We start from the raw sequence: 14,313 nt of genomic DNA on the forward strand, positions 1-14,313 counted from the left end.
AACACCAACACGCCCAAGTGCTACTAGGTATTATCTGTTGGAACAAATGTGCCCTATCAATAACAGAAAAAAGTCAAATAATGGAGCCTCTGTGACTTCTACCTGCCACTTGGTCGCCGAGCATCTTTATGCGACTTTACTCCTGCACCTATAGCTAATAGTTTTCTCTGAAGTCATACTCTTATATTTAAAATTCCACAAGAGTGGAACATGACTTAGGTGTCAAAATTTAAATCTTGAGATGATTGTTGGAACTACTAACTTGGGATATGTACGATATGTTCTTCGGCCATGCGCTGCCGAGCATGCATCCGTTATTGGCAATTCTGTATACGCTGTTGCGAGTCAGTTGGCTCCCGAGTATCCTGTAATAAAGTCCAGTCTCCAGGACGTTGTGTCATTGCAAACCCAACAGGATATCATGAATTGAGACGTTGTGGAATACTAACTTGGGATATCATGAATTTGACACGTTGTGGAATGACTTAGGTTATCATAAATTTGAGACGTTGTGGAATGACTTAGGTATTCATAATTTTGAGACGTTGTGGAATGACTTAGGTTATCATAAATTTGAGACGTTGTGGAATGACTTAGGCTATCATAAAATTTGTGGTTGTAGAATGACTTAGGTTAACAAATTTTAGACATTATGGAATGATTTCAGGAGATCGTGTATTACAGTGAAACCAGGAATGCCTAGTTACACTGGACGAAGAATGTTCAAAAGAAAAACTGACTATACTCTGTTTTTTTCCATCTGTCCATCCGTCTGTGGTGTTTTTGTATGGTAACACTGCGTCCCATTCAGCTTATATTCAACAAAATAATATCCTATTTCGAATATTAACGGTGTACTTCGCATAACCAGTAAATTATTAAAACACTTTTCAGTTGCAAATGTACACCCACATATCCTTTTATTTACCTAAAACTTACACATACCGTAACTATTTAAAGCCCGGGACGCAGTGTTACCATACAAAAACACCACAGGCGGATGGACAGATGGAAAAAAACAGAGTATAGGTAGATATTTAAGGAGGAAGGTGACAGAAAGAAGACAAAAACTGCAGAATTGGGAAAACACAGGGAGATAGAACGGACATACGTACTGTGATTGCCACCCAGGAAGTCATATGGGAAGGGAACAATATGTTCCAGAAAGGATTGCCTAAGGAAACCATACAGTCTCAGTACCATTACAAGTATTTATTGCCCAGAATGGTACTGGGACTTTATGGAACCCCTGTATAAAAGGACGGAAGGGCAGGCTATGTGAAGTCGATATTTTGCCGTGAGAGAAATTTCAAGCTTTTGTTTTGAACATTACGAAGTATATTCTCCATTCTCGTATGGTAATTTTTGTTTACTAATATATATTACATACATAGTATAAGTTTTGTAAAATATAATGGTGTTTAAAGTAATAATTTTGGATTTAGGACCTTTATTTTGTCCTGTATTATGACGTCATGACATCTTGACTGTCGTACCAATTCTAGATAAATTATCATACTCAACTTTCTTGCAGTGGTAACAGCCGTAACACTCATATATACACATTACATGTCTGAGAAGTTTACCCGTTATTCATGCAATTGCTATACTCATTATTCATAATTCTCGCATATTATCTTGATTACTTCACATTTTGTCGTGTCCGCTCTCGGACGTTAGTGGCATCCAGATGTACAATAAGCATGGGTAAAGAGTTTTGCTACTTAGTGGAGTGAAGTACTGTAAACAACCATTCTCACGCATTTTAAGTGGTATTTTTTGTGAACTAAGAAGAAAATTTGTATAATTACAATCAAATAAGCACCGTGGAGTTTCAGTTGTGATGTCAGTAAGGGTAAAACAGCGGATAACGAGGTAAGACCGCATTTCAGTTCAACCACGAGTCCCATGTCACACTTCAGTAGTAGACCTATAGTCACAAACCGTTGTGGTTTTATTGTGCTAATTACAACTAAAATCTTGGGTAATATCGATAAACATTACATATATATGCAAGTAGTGTTCAGCACACCGTTAAATGAGCCCTGGGAAGGAGGAAGTGCCAAACGCGGCAAAGGGTGAATCGTAGTGGGAGGGACGCCATATTGGATTCAAAACTGCCTAGAACATTCATTTTACGAAGACTTCACATGCTTATTATAGTTCGTATTGCAGTTTCCTATATCTCATTTTGTTGACGAAGCGTCAATCTTTTGAAAGGTTTGATTAAAGGTGTAATTTCGTTGTTGTTTCACCAATTAAATACAGAGTCAATTACGTAGCCTGACTTGGGTTACAAATCCGAACATCTTTCGCGTTACAAGGAAACTCGTGAGTCGTATGTATCCCTTCACATCGGCTTTGACATCCTTTCCAAAAATAAACATTCCATTATATTTTCATTACAAAACCCAAAATATTACACCATCCAACCTGACGTGTTAATCAGTAAATATCTTGCACTCATTACTCACTAAATCTCATCTTGGAGTCAGCTGCTCAAAGTATAAACAAAATTTCAGAGCGAATTCTCTAGTTTAGATGAAGAATTAATGGGTGAGCTTTTGTAAAGGCAAACCGAAATCACTGAAATTCTAGATTTTTGGAGGATAAAATCGTTTCGGTACAAAATACATCCCAAATATTTGGCCGTGAATGTCTGTATTTTTCAGGGCCAGTCAATTTTGTTTATACTGCCAAATTTGAGGCATTTTTTCTGTAAATGGCAACTGGTTATGACCATCCTACTCGACCAGTATTATTTTATTTTAATTACTAATAAGTTGCCGGTACATGATATAAAAATGTAACCTAAATTTTTGGGAAGAGCTCTCCATTCTCATTGTTTTGAAGCCCATAAACACTTTGCCCAAATAAGAAATAACTTGGTAGATCTTGAGTTCGGTATCCGTCGGCCTTTACCTTAAAATAGCATGAACATTCGCTTAGAGTATTTGAGAAGCATTAATTAATGCCATAAACACTACCCTGAAATAAATATTGACGTAAAATGAATGAATTTAAAATAGCCAATTTTTTTATATGTGTAAACCTAAGTACTGAAACTGTCTGTTTCTTAAAGATATAAAAATATAAATAGCAGCAGAAAGGCTAAAAACAATTAATGTTATAATAATAATGACCAAGATTATAATAACTGGATAAACAAAAATGAGCACAAAGGCGGTATATATAAGTGGTATTTAAAAGTAATGACGAATAATATGCAATATGTCAAAATGTTTGTTATCGGATTATGAGTTACTGGTGTTACATTTCGTTATTTCTTAAAGATTTAAAAAAAAATTGAACTATGAACTGTAGATTAAATAAAAGACCAATTAAACTTTTTTTTATTCCCATAGAAATAAATACATACACAATCAAAATAAAAACATACACATATCGATTTTTAGAATACTCCAATACAGATGACAAAAATACAAATATTAATTTTTAGAATATTCCAATACAGATTACCAAAGTGTGTGTACACATCACAATGCTATTAAAAATTGTAAACAGTTAAATAGGATGATATTGAAAATGAATAGATTTTCCATAACCACAAACTCAATACTGAGACAGTTACATGGGTTTAGACTGTACTAATCGCTCAGACTGTCATTGGCATACACATTCTGAATGCTCATCAAATTCCCTCTTTGCATACTTCACCTTGTGAACGTGATTATAAGAGATATTTACTTCCTTTTGCGCTATTCTGGCAGGTTGGCATGTGCCGTTAGCGCAGTAGCTCTCTGCTGCCAAGCAGCGTCTGAGCACAACCTGCGGTTGACGCAAGTCCTCGTCCAGTAGGGCATCGTCAGGGTCCAGTAGGCTTTCAACTCTCCCAACAACCTGCCGAGGCCTGCAACCAACTTCTTCTAGCTCAAGAATGTGGTTTGCGATATCCTGTCCAGTGGTCATGACAGCAGTAGTAATCTCTGTAGGCTTCCTATTCCCCAGATCACTACAGTGGTTAACGGTTACCGAGTTACATCCAATGTAGTAGCCTAAAACGCCGGTGATGATTGTTGTTAACACGAAACAACCAAAATATATCTTTCTCTTGTGCTTGGCAATGGTCTCCCAACCACAAGAAGCTTTGGCTTTATCAGAGGCGGTGGGCAGCATGGCCCTATCCTGACCAGGCTCGATTTCCATTTGAGCTGTGGCTGGATTGAGCCCTTGCCTTTATAGACACTCCGGTGGCACTGGAATCAATTTTTTTTTAATTTGTTAACAATTCGCTTCTTACAATTTGATCTTCTTCATTAGATTTTATTACATTTTCTTGTGGCAACTTTTTCACAAGGCGATATTCATTTTTCTCATTTTGAATGTTCTATTATTTGTCAGAGACCTTTTTGGCTATTCTTCTCTTATTTTGATGTTCTTGTTCATCGTATTTTGTTAACTTTTCTCGTGGCAATTTTATCACCAGGCGATATTCATTTTTCTTCTCCCATTTTGGATGTTTTATCATTTTCATGTGATTAAGCCATTCTCCCAGGAGTTTGCATTTTCTTGTTGATTAGATTTTTATTCTGATCCGCATTTTATTCACCAGGCGATATTTATTCTTCTGCCAGTTTTGGCTATTTTTCTTCGCTTGTTACAATTTGATCTTCGTCAGATTCGATTACATTTTCTTGTGGCAACTTTTTCACCAGGCGATATTCATTGTTCTCATTTTGAATGTTTTATTATTTGTCAGAGACCTTTTTGGCTATTCTTCTCTTATTTTGATGTTCTTGTTCATTGGATTTTGTTAACTTTTCTCGTGGCAATTTTTTCACCAGGCGATATTCATTTTTCTTCTCCCATTTTGGACGTTTTATCATTTTCATGTGATTAAGCCTTTCTCTCAGAATTTGCATTTTCTTGTTATTTTGATTTTATTCTGATCCGCATTTTATTCACCAGGCGATATTTAGTCTTCTTCTGCCAGTTTTGGCTATTCTTCGCTTGTTACCATTTGATCTTCTTCATCAGATTCTATTACATTTTCTTGTGGCAACTTTTCCACCAGGCGATATTCATTGTTCTCATTTTGAATGTTCTATTATTTGTCAGAGACCTTTTTGACTATTCTTCTCATATTTTGATGTTCTTGTTCATCGGATTTTGTTAACTTTTCTCGTGGCAATTTTATCACCAGGCGATATTCATTTTTCTTCTCCCATTTTGGAAGTTTTATCATTTTCATGTGATAAAGCCATTCTCCCAGGAGTTTGAATTTTCTTGTCAGTTAGATTTTATTCTGATTGCTATTTTGACGATTTCATGTATGATTCCGATTTTCTCTCTCCTCGAAGATTGTATTATTTCGTTCATTCGATTTCATTCTAACTTTCCAGCCCATATTCTTCACCAAATCTTCTCTCAAGTTTATTTATTCCTGTGATCAAATCTCTGAAGTTTTATTTTATTTATTCCTGTGATCAAATCCTCTCTTAAGTTTTATTTATTCCTGTAATGAAATTTAAGACTGCAATGTTAGTAACACTATTGCAAGATATTAGATTAGGAGAAGACTTTTTTTTACCTTGGCACCGCAGTGGCTCGAACCCGGGTTTCTTGAGCGGCATTATAAAACGCTGCCTGTTACACCATGCTGGAACATATTCTCATGGAATGAAATTTCGAAGTCTATTTACAAGCCATAGCAAATTTTGTAAATGTTTTTCTATGTAGTATGGTAACGTTTCGAAATGTATTTTTTCTTTATTCAGTAGATGAAATCTATTCATATGCAACAAGCCCACAGGGCTACTGACTTTGAAATTCAAGTTGCCGAAGAATGTGATGGTTTCAACCTCTGAAAAGAGCTCTTCATTCTCATTGTTTTGAACACCATGAACACTTTGCCCAAATGAGAAATAACATGATGAATTTTATTTTTAAAAACTAAATTTTATGCCTCGCTAAAATTGTCTGAATTCCCGTGACATAAAATGAATTTAGCTACAATAACCTTAATAAAGAAAGGGATTATTTCATTTACATTAATTTTACGTCATTATATATATCAGAGTAGTGATTATGGTATTCGAATGAGCGTTTTTCAACCACACCATGTTGTTTTGAGCTAGCGGCCGATGGAAAGGGAACTCTGTAGTTCAGTGAGGCAAAATTGAGGCTTTTTAAAAATAAAACTCGCTAAGTTATTTCTCACTTGCGGGGTTCAAAATAATGAGAATGAGGAGAACTTTTCAAAAAAGTAGTTAACAGTTTCATATCGTTTACTGGCACCTTATAATAAAAGTTAAAGTTAACAGTCTCAGTCCACCCCCAGGCTATGGCCTCTAGGGCAGACGTCACCCAGGTAACCCCAACGATAGAGAGGAGGAGTACTATATGTAACAAAAGGATTATTATACACTTAGAAAAAGATTTGAAAAGGCGTTATTTATACACCAAAAGGTTGAAAAGGAATCATTTATACACTAAAAAAACTAAAATTATTCGTTGTTGTTACTGTAACGAATTTTCGAATTCGGGACCACTGAGTGGCATTCTCGAATCCTAACCACTAGAGTCCTAGGTAGCCCCCAACCATAGAAAGTGAGAATAAAAAGGAAGTATTAAACGTAACAGAAGGATATTGTACACGGTGAAAGAGGTTTGAATAACAGTTATTTATACACACACACACAAAATTGGAAAAGGAGTTATTTATACACCAAGAAAAAAATTGATCGTTGTTGTTATAAAGATGTTTCGAAATCTGGGTCAGTGAGTGGCATTCCCGAACGCTAACCACTAGAAAAATTTTAGGTAATTTATTTTACGGCATAGCAAATTCTGTAGAAAACATTTCTTATTTATTCAGTAGATGAAAAAGTTGCCAGCACACAATATGAATCTATGACCCCACCCCAACCCCCCTACCATGGCGTCAATCATGGCAGTAACCACCAATAGGCAGTGTCATTATTCGCCCCTTGGTGGGGATGGAACGATGCCCCCACCCCCGAGGCAAATTCACGAAATGTATACAAGTAGGTATTGCTCAAGGTCCTTTTTTTTCCTCCTTGCCATAATTCAAAAAGCATTTTATGCACAAATTCTCTCTTTATATGGCTATCATTTTTGGTACTCCAATCTGAATATTTGACAATTTTTGCGAATTGCTTATGAAAAGAGATGAGCCACCTATGAAAAATATTCGCAAAAGATCAAATATTCAGATTAGAGTACCAAAAATAAGAGCCATATAGAGAAAGAGTTTTTGCATCAAATGCTTTTTCAATAATAAAAATTGTGGAGTGTGAAGTATTTTATGTCCGTGAGAAGATACTTTCTGGGAAATCGCGTCTAAAGTTACATAACTTTCTATTGCTGAGCATTACTCTTCTTGTTCTAATGCCTTATTTTGTTTCTACAAATTAGATCCATTTGAGAGTCAATTCCTTAATGACTAAATCCTACATCTACCCTGGCCATACACGATGGACAAGTCGGTGATAAGTTATCGAAAAGCCTCTGAAACTTATGCTTGGGGTAGAGGAACGTGCTATCTTTTACAATCTTCTGCTCCCTTTCCCTTGCTGGCGATCGATCTTCCAAAATGATATCAATAAGTTCCATGTAAGTGAGACCTAGGATCGATCATTGATAGTTCCACTATCAGCAGCACTTTGCCCTTCCTTTTTGCGTTTCCACGCAGACACAGCACTTATGCTTCTCCTCTTCTGTGGCTTAGTGAAAGAGAGCGATATTTGGTGTGTAACACACAAAAATAAGCGAACGAAGTTCACGATTTCGTTGAAATTCCCTCGCGAAAGACTGATTTGTGTTACAAGTGGTGTTTGTGTTAAGTACCTAATTCCCATTTGCTATCGCTGATCCGAATATTATACAGTTGCTCATATATATGCATATATATGTATTTATCTATTCATTTACACTCATTTTGCATAAGAGAGCGAGAATTTGGGGAAAGAAATAGACATATAAAGAGTGTAGCAAACAGTTTTCTTTTATCTGGGAACAGTACCCATTCTCTATCGTGAAATGTCAGGAGTAATTCGTATAAAATAACCCCGAACCTTTTCCCTTGACTATAAACGAAGAATAACACATCCAGCCGTGAACTGTCACTCAAATATCATTCAGAGCAGACGACTTCACTCCGATCAGACCTCAGGATAAGCGGTAAATAATTTTTTTTTTTCAATTGTGAGTGCTATAACGTGAAAATATAGGCTTCAAAGTATCCAAAAGTGTCAATACTAACTAGGTAAAATTCGATGTTTTGGCACCTGATAAACATCTAACCTAATGTATTTATCAGTAAATATCTAACACTCATTGCTCATGTTATCTCATGCTCCTGTCAGCTGTTCAAAATATAAACAAAATTTCCGAGCGAATTGTCCAGTGATACTTTAGATGAAGAAAGGGTGGGCTTTTGTAAAGGCAAACCGAAATCACTGAAATTCTAGATTTTTGGAGGATAAAATAGTTTCGGTACAAAATACATCCCAAATATTTGGCCGTGGATGTCTATTTTTTTCAAGGCCAGTCAATTTTGTTCATACTGCCAAATTTGAGGCATTTTTGCTGTAAATGGCAACTGGTTATGAGCGTCCTGTTCGACAGGTATTATTTTTTAAAATAAGGATAAGTTGGCGGTGCACGGTATGAAAATGTAACCTACATTTTTGCAATAAACTCTCCATTCTCATTGCCCATAAACACTTTGCTCAAATGAGGAATAACTTAATGAATTTTGTTTTTAAAATAAATCAATTTCATGCCTCGCAAAAATGCTCTGGAGTTCCCTTGCCATCGGCCTTTAGCTCAAAATACCATGGACATTCGCTTAGAGCATTTGAAAAGCATTAATTAATACCATAAATACTACTCTGAAATAAATATTGACGTAAAATGAATATGATTAAAATATCCCATATTTTTTATATGTAAACCACAGTACTGAAAAGGGAATTAAAACTGTCTTTTTCTAAAACGTATAAAAATTTAAATAGCAGCAGAGATGCTAAAGACAATTAATATAATAATAAAGACCAAGATCATGATAACTGGATAAACAAAAATGAGCACAAAGGCGGTATATATAAGTGGTATTTAAAAGTAATGAGGAATAATATGCGATATGTCAAGATGGTTGTTATCGGATTATGAGTTACTGGTGTTACATTTCGTTATTTCTTAAAGATTTAAAAAAATTGAACTATGAACTCTAGTTTAAATAAAAGACCAATTAAACTTTTTTTTTTATTCCTATAGAAATAAATACATATACAATAAAAATAAAAACACACAAATATCGATTTTTAGAATACTCCAATACAGATGACAAAAATACAGATATTAATTTTTAGAATATTCCAATACAGATTAGGATAGTGTGTGTACACATCACAATGCTATTACAAATTGTAAACAGTTAAATAGGATGATATTGAAAATGAATAGGTTTTCCATAACCACAAACTCAATACTGAGGCGGTTGCACGAGTTTAGACAAAATAAATAGGTTTTCCATAACCACAAACTCAATACTTTTACAGTTACACGAGTTTAGACAAAATAAATAGGTTTCCCATAACCCCAATTTCAATACTGAAAAAATTACACGGGTTTAGACTGTATTAGTCGCTCAGACTGTCATTGGCATACACATTCTGAATGCTCATCAAATTCCCTCTTTGCATACTTCACCTTGTGAACGTGATTATAAGAGATATTTACTTCCTTTTGCGCTATTCTGGCAGGTTGGCATGTGCCGTTAGCGCAGTAGCTTTCAGCTGCCAAGCAGCGTCTGAGCACAACCTACGGTTGACGCAAGTCCTCGTCCAGTAGGGCATCGTCAGGGTCCAGTAGGCTTTCAACTCTCCCAACAACCTGCCGAGGCCTGCAACCAACTTCTTCTAGCTCAAGAATGTGGTTTGCGATATCCTGTCCAGTGGTCATGACAGCAGTAGTAATCTCTGTAGGCTTCCTATTCCCCAGATCACTACAGTGGTTAACGGTTACCGAGTTACATCCAATGTAGTAGCCTAAAACGCCGGTGATGATTGTTGTTAACACGAAACAACCAAAATATATCTTTCTCTTGTGCTTGGCCATGGTCTCCCAACCACAAGAAGCTTTGGCTTTATCAGAAGCAGTGGGCAGCATGGTCCTATCCTGACCAGGGTCGATTTCCATTTGAGCTGTGGCTGGATTGAGCCCTTGCCTTTATAGAAACTCCGGTGGCACTGGAATCAATTTTTTTTTAATTTGTTAACAATTCGCTTCTTACAATTTGATCTTCTTCATTAGATTTTATTACATTTTCTTTTGGCAACTTTTTCAACTGGCAATATTAATTTTTCTCATTTTGAATGTTTTATTATTTGTCAGAGACTTTTTGGCTATCCTTCTCTTATGTTAATGTTCTTGTTTATCGGACTTTGTTAACTTTTCTCAAGACAACTTTTTCACACTGCGATATTCATTTTTCTTCTCCCATTTTGGATGTTTTATCACTTTCTCCTGGCAGTTTGTATTTTATTTTTCAATAGATTTTATTTTTATCACTATTTTATTCACTAGACGATATTTATTCTTCTTTTGTCAATTTGATGATGCGTTACATTCGTGATTATGGTTTTCTCTGAGGAGTTTGTATTTTCTCGTTGCATTTTTCGCCAGGTGATATTTATTCTTCTTCTGCCATTTTGACGATTTCATATATTCGAAGATTACGATTTTCTCTCCCAGAAGATTGTATTATTTCGTTCATTAGATTCCATTCTAACTTTACAGCCCATAACTTTCCAGCCCATATTCTTCACCAAATCTTTCAAGTTTATTTATTCTTTTGATCAAATCCTCTCTCAAGTTTTATTCATTTTATTTATTACTGTAATGAAATTTAAGACTGCAATGATAGTAACTGTATTACAAGATACTAGACTAGGAGAATACTTACCGTCGGCACGGCGGTGGCTCGAACTCGGGTTTCTTGAGCGGTACTACAAAACACTGGCATTCACACCATAATGCAACATATGCCACAGAGAATTAAATTTCGAAGTGTATTTATTACAAGCCGTTGCAAATTTTCTAAATTTTTTCCTATGTAGTGTGGTAACTTTTCGAAATGTGTGTTTTCTTTATTCAGTGGATGAAATCTATTCATATGCAACAAGCCCACAGGGCCAATGACTTTGAAATTCAAGTTGCCGAAGAGTGTGATGGTTTCAGCCTCTTGAAAGAGCTCTCCATTCTCATTACTTTGAAAACCATGAACACTTTGCCCAAATGAGAAATAACTTGATGAATTTTATTTTTAAAAAGTAAATTTTACGCCTCAGTATAATTTTCTGAATTCCCGTGACATAAAATGAATTTAGCTACCTTAATAAAGAAAGGGATTATTTCATTTACATTAATTTTTCGTCATTATATATATCAGAGAAGTGATTATGGTATTCCAATGAGTGCTTTTCAACCATAACATGGTATTTTGAGCTAGCGTCCGATGGGAAGGAAACTCGGAGCATTTTAGCGAGGCATAAAGTCAGTTGGTGATTTTTTTATTTTAAAAAAATTCAAAAAATAAAAATACTGTGATTTACTTGATTTTAATTTTTTTTATTTGATTTGTTCTTTTTTTGGGTTTCGTAGATATTTTTTTAATAATTTTTTCCCTCAAAATGTTATTTATGACAGAATTATTATTGATCTATCTTTTAGGTTTCCAGATCTGTCCTGAAGTATCTACCTGAAATTTTTTTTTATATCAACATAAATAGATGCAGCACAATTCTGCTTAAGTTTTTATTAACCTCCAACCCACATTTTTCAATTTGTTTTGCATTCAAATAAAAAATAAATAAATTTAAAAAATCATGATTTTTTAATGAAAAAATCAATTATTTAATCATTTCCAACCCTGCATAAAGTTGACTTTCTTTAGAATAACATTCATTAAGTTATTTCTCATTAACGGGATTCACAATAACGAGAATGAGGATCTCTTTTCAAAAATGTAGGTTACAGTTTCATATCGTTTACTGGCAACTTATAATAAAAGTTAAAGTTAGTAGTCTCAGTCCAGCCCCCAGGGTATGGCCTCTCGGGCACCAACGCCATCTTGACGTCACCTAGGTAACCCCAACCATAGAAAGAGAGAGGAAAAGGGAAGTACTATACGTAACAGAGGGATCACTGTACACTTTGAAAAAGGAGTTATTTGTACACTAAAAAAAATAATCGTTGTTGTTAAAAAGAAGTTTCGGATTCGGGGCTACTAGGTGGCATACTCGTGCGCTAACCACTAGACCACCGATAATCAAGTTGTTAAGAGAATTTTTTAGTTTATTTATTTTACGGCATAGCAAATTCTTTAGAAAACATTTATTTATTCAGTAGCTGAAAAAGTTACCAGCACACGATATGAATCTATGACCCCAGCCCCTCCTACCATGGCGTCAATCATGGCAGCAACCACCAAGAGACAGTGTCATTATTCGCCCCTTGGTAGGGATCGAACGATGCCCCCGCCCCCAGGCAAATTCACCAAATATATACTAGGCCTGACGACAGGAATTTTTAAATATAAATTAAGGCAAAAAGCAGAGTAAATAAATAAGCATACCTCATGTAAAATGGGATTTAAAAAAAGATAAAATTCATTAAGTTATTTCGCATATGCGCATTGTGTTTATGGGGTTCAAAATAATGAGAATGAAGAGTTCTTTTTAGAGATGTAAGTTGCAAATTTCTTTTGTATTTTTCAAAGTTAATGGATCCACGTGCTTGTTCGTATGAAAAGGTTTCATTTAGTGAGTAAAGAAGAAATACATTTCAAAAGAATTTGCAATGCCGTGAAATAAATACATTCCTTTAATAGTTTCATCATGACGTTTTATACAGGGTCAGGCAAAATAATCTGACACATTTGTAGGTTTAATAAAATGCAAATGAAGTAAAGAAACAAAAAAGTGTTTTTATTTTTGAAAAGTACATATAATGCCATTTTGTTTCATTATGTTTTAAAAATTAAATCAGTCAAATGGGATCCATTATTGTCCACACACTGTCGAAGGCGTTCACGAAAGTTGTCTATAACTCGGCGGGTCATTTCATGTGGAATGCTCTGCGAATTTCAGTGTCTCTTTCGCTGAGTTCTTGTGCCAACATCATTTTGTATGGAAGCATTTGAAGATCATTGTGAAGAATTCTTCGCAAACTTCTTTCGGAAAGTCTAAGAGCCTGGAAGCGTTTAAATGTGGAACGGAGTGGAGACTGTTGAACTAAAGCTCTTACCACTGCCACATTTTCTGGAGTTCTGGCGGTGCCAGGTCGGCCGGTTGATTTTCGTTTCAATGCAGATCCAGTAGCTCTGAAGTTGGTAACCCAAAACAAGATCGTGTTTCGAGCTGGTACGGGATCATGTCTACCAAGATTGAAGTGCAAACGGAACGCTCTTTGTGTTGCAGTTACAGATTCGTTTGTTTTGATAAACGTTTCCACAATGAAAGCGCGTTGCTCACCAGTCCAATTAAAAGAAACGAAAAACAATGGCATTATAAAGAAACAAAACAAAATGGCATTATATGAAAAAAATGGCATTATATGTACTTTTCGAAAATAAAAACACTTTTTTGTTTCTTTACTTTATTTGCCTTTTATTTAACCTACAAATGTGTCAGATCATTTTGCCTGACCCTGTAGTTCGGTGGTGTAATTTTTACGAGTTTTGGAATGGCACTCAAAAGTATCTAAGTTCGAGTCTCCACCATGCCAAAGATTAATTTTTTTTTTTTAGAACTTTAAATTTAATGTACACTGATGCTTCTCTTACGTAATCTCCTGAAAATCAAAACTATTCTTTCAGTATTGAATGTTTTATGTTTTCCCTCATCTTCGATAACGTGTGCGATGGAATTCAGGAAGAAGAAGAAGAAATTCTTCTAAAACAAAAGGGAAATTTGACGTTAATAGTAGAGTTTATCGTGAGGATATGATTGCATGCTCTAAGTGAAGACGCAATAATTGCAGAAAAGCAGACTACATAAACAAGTATATTTCATGTAGACTGATCAAGCTGGACGTCAGCCATGGCTTCAATGCTTTCCATTAAATGTTTTTTTTATATAGAAAAATTAATGCATATGTCATACGTCTCTTTTACTCATTAAAGATGATTATGACAGTCCATTGTAATTACTCAGCTATATTCTAAGCCACTAAATCTTTAAATAGAGTAGTTTGCCCTCGGTTGCATTTCATAGATGGTCAGGTTTCTTCATTATGGTAGAGTTTGGTATAACAATTTGAACAGGT

General features: G+C 35.2%; 1 long non-coding RNA gene across 1 annotated transcript in view; it reads right to left on the reverse strand.

The window, feature by feature from the left end:
- Window positions 1-2,551, reverse strand: part of LOC135213166 (uncharacterized) — a 25,944-nt gene extending 23,393 nt beyond the window's left edge. Inside the window, exon 1 of the long non-coding RNA XR_010314087.1 lies at window positions 2,475-2,551. This is a non-coding gene — a long non-coding RNA (uncharacterized LOC135213166). The remainder of the gene's footprint in view (window positions 1-2,474) is intronic.
- Window positions 2,552-14,313: the final 11,762 nt, after the last annotated feature.

Source organism: Macrobrachium nipponense, chromosome 42 (assembly GCF_015104395.2).
Source record: "Macrobrachium nipponense isolate FS-2020 chromosome 42, ASM1510439v2, whole genome shotgun sequence".
NCBI classification, from domain to species: domain Eukaryota; kingdom Metazoa; phylum Arthropoda; class Malacostraca; order Decapoda; family Palaemonidae; genus Macrobrachium; species Macrobrachium nipponense.